The following is a 6,000-nucleotide window of genomic DNA, read 5'->3' on the forward strand; positions in this document are numbered from 1 at the left end:
ACAGCACCCACACAGCAATTCTGCCATCTGACATGTTGACTTTGTACCTTACACCCAATTAAAGATTAGCAGTTCTCTTCTTAAGAAAAAAACTAAGATTCAGGCCTATTTTCTTCCCTCTCCACTAGTGCTTGAAATAACAACAGCAGTAAATGGTAAACAAACTACTGCTTTAATTATACTAATGAAATCTTGATACAACCTCCAGCGGTAACAGCTGAACTAAAAACAGAGCACAGAAGAGACTCACACCTAGTTAAACCAGTGTGTGGACAGCCTCAGTTGAACATAATTTGTACTACATTAGCTTACATTAGCAAATAACATGTTTACATAAAAATTAATCAAATTATAGTCAAAGGAACTGTAAAATATAAAAGACATTCTTACAGTAGCCTACCTGATGAGATTTATTTTATCTAAATAGAGAAATAGAAACCACCAGAGAAGGACCTACAGTGAAACGATAAAATTTAACACTCTTCTGAGAGCAGTGGGAAAAAAACACAAGAAAAATCTAGTACCTACTGATTCAGTTTCCAAACCAGTAGAAGCGATATATTTTTATTTATTTCTTTTTAGTAGTACAGGACACAAGTTTTAATACATAAGAAATCAAAGCCTCCTGCTATGGCAACCAACATACAGTACTCCTTGCATCACTCAACTGCTGGACCAGGAATGCCTAATTGATTGGATGACTTTTATTTTAATTGGGGGGGATGGGGGAAGAGGGGAGTTAAATCAAAATACATTGTTTAACCTTGCCTCCCAGATTTGTCCAGGGGAGAGGCTTGTTTTCCTGATTACACTAACAGCTTTTGATGTTGCAGAAGAAAAAAAGGACAAGCCAAACAAACAAAAAAACCCAAACAAAGAAACAAAAATAAACAAACAAACAAACACACACACCAAGGAAACAAAAAAAAAAAAAAAAAAACAAAAACAGAATTTAAAGGGTCTTGAGTAGAAATAAGTAAGAACTTCACTTATGCATACTTCTCTACTTCGAAAAAGAAAAAATAATCATTTTTGGGGCTGGTGTCAACACCAAGGCAACTACCTTCCTCCCCACCCCCGCTTTTTTTGATTTGAACTACAGCACTTTACCTCTGAAATACTTTATAAAATTGAGTCTTCTACACGTTACGTATTATTTTTTTCCAGAATTGCTTCCTCTAAATTTCTCCTCTGACACATCACCACAATTTGGGAAAAAGGAGAAATCTGCCATAAATCAAACTAAAAATCAGTCTTGTGGCTACATATACCATCATTCTTTGGTGAACTATATATAGGTCTTCATTAGTGTTTGTTCCAGTCTGCAGTCAACCCCAAGATTTTAGGGTAGCAACAAGTGCTTTAACAAGAAGTCAAATGAGAAGATAAGAAGTTCATAGGAGAAGGTAGCATATCTCAACACCCCTCTAAACACAAGTTTTGTTGCACTCTGCATGCTGCTAATCAAGAGTGGTAAACTCTTGCCTATTTCCCACAGGATAAAGTTCGGCAAAAGGGCAATTACCAAAGAGCAGCTGATACACATTTCAACATGCCAAAGTTTCCTAACAGCATACCCAAAAGGAGTAAGTTACTTCAGCATGCCACACGTGAGGACGAGAGCTCGCCATGGAGAAGCCCTGGACGCGTATGTATCTCCATATAACGCAATTCACCATGACCAAAATCTACTCATGCATGAACACTTGTCAAATTGTGCACATTCAAGCCATGATCTGAAGCAAGCATCCCTGAACATCCATCTAGAACCAATTGCCTAACTGGATCTCTAAGACAGTTTTTACCAACAATTGTTTGAATAACCTATTAACATACTTTTATAAACAAGAGAACTACTCCCCCCCCAAGCTCCAGTTTTTCTTCTCAGTTGTCAAAATTTCTCACCTAATAGTTTATCTGGTCATTACATTGTGCACATAAAAATTAGGAAAAAATTGTAGCATAGCTACAATTAACAGAAGACAGAAAGATAGAATTAACCAAGTTACACAATGTAACAACTCCCATGGCAACATTCATAGTCTTTTTCATATTATACCTGATACAATTATATAAAGATACATTTGTTTCAATAAAGTACCAACTTTGGGAGTCTTCACAAAGTGTAGTGAAGGTTGCTGTGGAGATGTGTCTTAAAATGGGAAGCAAATCCAGAGGTGGATTATGACTGGAATACTGGCTACACTCTAATCTGCAAAATACACCTCCACCATGTTAATATGTTAAAGCGTGCCACACCGATAAATTTACATCAGATTTTTTTATTGATAACGTGAAGTGAAAGCACGTTATCACTAAAGCTTTAGACACGTCAAAAAGCAGATGCATTATGTGTTAAGTCAGCGTGAGTGTGTGTGCATTAAACCCTCTCAGGACCGCAGGCACTAGCGGAGATCATCTTTCACTGGCCAAGGAAAGGAAGAGCAAAACTTTCCTCGCAGGCCAAACAAAACTGGAAGCGCCTGAACTCCTGTCCCCTGCCCTCATGCCCTTTCTGCACGGCGCCAACCTATAGAAGACACGTGCAAAGGAGGGGAGAGGGGGGGGAAACAAACAAACAAACAAACAAACAAACAAACAGGAACCCGTGCAACCGGCGGGGCTTCCTCTCGCACCGCTTCCACAGAGAGTGGCGGGGGCCGGCGGAGGGGCACGGCACGCCACACCACGCCACGCCGCTGCGGAAACACAACGCCCTGCGAGGCGGGCAAGGCAGCACGCCGACACCGAGACCGAGCCCCACCCCGAGCCTCAGCACCGGCGGGCGCAGAGAGGGCGCGGCCCGGTCCCCGGCGGCCCACGCGGGCCCTCCCCTCCGCCCGTGGCGGGGGCAGCTGGCGCCCCCCACAGCCGTCCCGCGCGCGGCCGGGAAGCTTTTCCCTCAGGGAGGCCACCGACGGCGCGGCCTGACGGGCCCAGGGGCGGGCCCGAGACCTCCGCGCCAGTCCCCTCACCGCCTTCAGCCCGCAGCAGCCCCGCACCGGGTCCAGCCCGGTGGGAACGGGAGCACGCCGCGGCCCCGGCCCCGAGCAGCCCCCACCCAGCGCCCCCCTTTCCCCCCACACACTTACGCCATCGCCCTCCGCGGCGGCTTCACCACGGACCCGGAAGCGGCGGCGGCAGCAGCGGCCGGGGCCCTCCCGCACCTCACGGCGAACGCGGGGCCACCCCGCCCACAGCGCCGCCGGCCCGCAGCGCCGCCGGAGCCAATCGCGAGGCGCCGCCGGCCAGCGGAGCCAATGGCAAGGGCGGTGGCTCCACGAGGGGGAGGGAAGAAGGGGGGTGCGCCGCCAATCGCAAGAGGCGGTGCCTGCTCCGTGTATGTGTGTGTGTGTGCGGGGAGAGCCTCTCCCACCCCTTCACGGCGGGGGAAGAGGAGACACTGCGCCGCGCATGCGCAGGCGGTGGCGGCACTGGCGGGCCCAGGGCTCGTGGGTGTGCCTGGTGGTGTCTGTAGCGGATAAACACAGCCTGTGAATTGTGGTCTTTTTGGTGGATCCTACAACAGGCGCTCTCGTCCGCGGGTGTCATAAGCACGTTTGGGAGAAGCGCTGCCAGCCTTGCCGCCCCGGGCTGAAGGACGGAGAGCCCGTCAGTCCACGGCGCGCGCTGCATCCCCATGCCCTCGCAGTTCGATCATGTCCTAATTGGGAGGCGCTGAGGTGGTTTGTTTGCCAGGTGGATGGGTAATTCTGTGTTCCAGCTGCTTGTTTTTCTGTCCGTTGGTTGTTCCTTCCAGAGCAGGTGGACAAACACCCCTGCCAAAAGACAGACAAATAAAAAAGTTAGTTGTCAGACGTTTTTGCACACAGGCGTGGCCGTGACCTCACTGCCAGGTGCAGTAAAACATGATAAACACAAAGATTTCTTTAAAATCACCCAGGCATGCATCCTAGTGCAAGTGCCTCTGCCCGTGTGGCGCCTGCATGCTGCCAAGGCGGGTGCTGAGCTCTGTGTTCTCTCAGCTCCTCCAGAGGCTGCAGCGTGCCATGTCCCCCACCCTCAGGCATCCAGATTAGAAATCTGGTTGTACTGCCTTGTACCTGAAAAATAAATCCTTTGGAGGGGAAGAAACACAGATCCCCTCAGGCAGGGTCCTGCTCTCACTGGCCTGGCGGTGAGGCCTGCCTGTCTGTGGGCTGCGTGGATTTGCTTGAGCCACATGGAAACCGAGCCCAGCTGAGCAGAGGGCCTGGTGGCCCCTCTCTCTGAGCCACGTGTCCTTGCCTCCTGCCCCGCGTTGGCTCAAGCAGACCGCACAGTTTTCCCTGCAGAGCCGGCTTTCAGCTGGATCGGCAAACAGCGAGCATGATCCTGCTTGCTGCACAAGGGCACGGATGCCCCTGGGTGCCTGGAGAGAGCTCTTAACCTGGTGCAGAAAGGCAACAGCGGGATTATCCCTCAAGGAGCATCAGGATCTTGCCGCACCACAAACCAGAGGCAAACCCTCACCCTGGCTGCACCCCGGCATCCTCAGCGGCACGGCTGGGCAGAACAGCTTCAGGCATCCTCAGCCCAGCAGATGAACTACCATCAAAGCAAGTGTTATCTAACAAGGTTTATCCTTCATGTTTTTTTATTACATTCTCATCATACTAAGCATAGTAAGAAAAATATTGTTTAAATACTTCTGGGTTTCATAGTGAAGCCCCCCTTTCCACCTCACTCCCCGCTGTTGCTAGAGCTGTGCACTCCAGCAATGCTCTGACCTGCTGCTCCGAGGGGATGGATGCTCAGGGTCTTGGGAGGCTCTTCCAAATGTTTTTATCCACATGGTGCCTGAAGGCTCTAATGAGGACCATCCAGCTGAGTCACATGAAGAAATTTTAGCTCAAAACTCCCACTAGAGCTTGGGGAAGGTGGGTCTTTGCCTGGTGTAAGAGATGGAAAGAAAAGCTTTAATGCTGATACAGACCTGGATAAAAATTGAAATACAGAGTTAACGCAAGGAAAAATATTTACCCCATTATGACTTTGAACCTATTTGTTTCATAAAGGGCACTAATATTTACCTTCTCTTTAAAAGAAACATGCACTTTCTTCTCAAGAAAATATTTTTATGTTTGAAAAGGCCAAACTAGATTTATTTTTAAACTCTATCAATTACAGGGCAGAATGTCCCAGAATGACCAAAATAAGGCAGATGAATAAACGGTTTCTGTTCCTAGTATAATACCACAACTTACAGTTACCAGAATTGAAATAGAAAAGCTGGGGTAGCTGAAATTCTGGGTCTTCTCACAATTCCAGTGGCACAGAGGAAATGCAGAGGCTTTGAGTCTACTTGTGCAAGAGATAAAATCAAGAACAGAAGTTATTCCACACAGTATTTTTAAATAAAGGCCAGCCTTAGTCCAACATGCCACCATGTTTACATAAAAAATTAGTACGTGTGCATATTTGTAGCATGCAATCTAACAGCATGCTTCAGTTTGCTTTATGATAGCCAACAGCATTGCAGCTTTACATTTCTTTGGTCCCTTCTTTGCTAATGCATCAATACTAAGAACTATTTCAAAAACTGATAACAAAGAATAATTTTAGCAAATAGCAGCAACAGTTTTATATCATTTTTAGATTTATATGTTTTCAGTTTTCAGTCCCTCTTTTTTTACACCTGAGAGTTATTTTGTCAGTATCAGCTGGCTCGATCTAAACAAATTTCATCTTCACAGGCTCTTACCAAAGCGTGGGACATGGCCCGTGGACAACTGCAGTGGGTCACTGCATCACAGCCTGGAGTTGTGGAAAGCTTTGGGTGCTGGGCTTTTCTTTTTTTAGGTGGTCATTTGCTGTTATGTTGAAGTTTCTGACCCTGTGAGCACAGTTCCTTGGAGGCAGGGGTGTTGCATAGGTGTGACGGGGAGTGGAGCTGGTGGTTGCTGTGGGTTAGTGCGGACAAGAGGTTTGTGGATTCTCACAGCACCCCTGCCTGATTGCCTGCTGCTTTTTTGAAGATTGCATTTTTTGGGATGTTTG

At 47.5% G+C, this 6,000-nt stretch overlaps 1 protein-coding gene across 9 annotated transcripts in view; it reads right to left on the bottom strand.

The window, feature by feature from the left end:
* Nucleotides 1–3,187, bottom strand: part of KIAA1109 (KIAA1109 ortholog) — a 126,319-nt gene extending 123,132 nt beyond the window's left edge. For all 9 annotated transcript variants that reach the window (XM_042796299.1, XM_042796296.1, XM_042796302.1 and 6 more), the window contains exon 1: nucleotides 3,093–3,187. The gene's annotated coding sequence lies outside the window, so the exon portion shown is untranslated. The remainder of the gene's footprint in view (nucleotides 1–3,092) is intronic.
* Nucleotides 3,188–6,000: the final 2,813 nt, after the last annotated feature.

This window comes from Tyto alba, unplaced genomic scaffold (assembly GCF_018691265.1).
Source record: "Tyto alba isolate M040663 unplaced genomic scaffold, T.alba_DEE_v4.0 Super-Scaffold_23, whole genome shotgun sequence".
NCBI lineage: Eukaryota > Metazoa > Chordata > Aves > Strigiformes > Tytonidae > Tyto > Tyto alba.